Below are 800 nucleotides of genomic sequence, written 5' to 3'. Positions count from 1 at the left end.
GATCCACCTGCCTCGGCCTCCCTGAGTGCTAGGATTACAGGCGTGAGCCACCACGCCCGGCCTCTCTTCCACTTCTTAATGGCTTTTCCTGCTTCTACATACGGACCCACTCAATGTCTTTTCTGTTCAACAGCCAGAGGAGAATTGTAAATCATATCCATCAGTCCTCACTCAAAGACCTCCCATGGCTCTCAATTGCCTTAGAATAAAACCAAAACCCCTCACCATGGCCTATAAGGCCTGCATGGCTGGCCCTTGCCTAAAGCTCTTCATTTCACCTCCTCCCTCAATCCCCTCCATTCATTGGCCCTTACATACACTGGCTATCTGGCCCTCAGCAAACCCTGGGAAAAGACTTGCATTTGTTAAGCATGCGCCCCAGGGAAACTTCCTCATACCCACATTGAGACAGGGAGATTCACTGCAGCATCATTTCTGCAATCAAGAAAAATTGGAAACAACTTAAATGCCTATTAAAACAGCCTGATGGAATAATTACAGTTTATTCATACCATGGGCACTATCAAGCAGAGATTTTTTTCAATTTTTTTTCCACCACTAAATACAATAAGAAAATATATTTTACGCTGTGGACCAGTGACAGCAGATTGTATTTGCCAAAGAGGCCTCAGCTATGTCCTTTCAGTGGTGGCTCATGCCTGTAATCCCAGCACTTTAGGAGGCCAAGGCAAGAGGATCACTTGAGGCCAGGTGTTTGAGACCAGCCTGGGCAACATGGCAAGACTCCATCTCTAAAAAAAAATTTTTTTTTTTTTGAGACAGAGTCTGGCTCTGTTGCC

This window comes from Propithecus coquereli, unplaced genomic scaffold (genome assembly GCF_000956105.1).
Source record: "Propithecus coquereli isolate 6110/MARCELLA unplaced genomic scaffold, Pcoq_1.0 Scaffold164, whole genome shotgun sequence".
Taxonomy (NCBI): domain Eukaryota; kingdom Metazoa; phylum Chordata; class Mammalia; order Primates; family Indriidae; genus Propithecus; species Propithecus coquereli.
The sequence above is the reverse complement of the archived record's forward strand: the minus strand, read 5'-3'. Positions refer to the sequence as shown.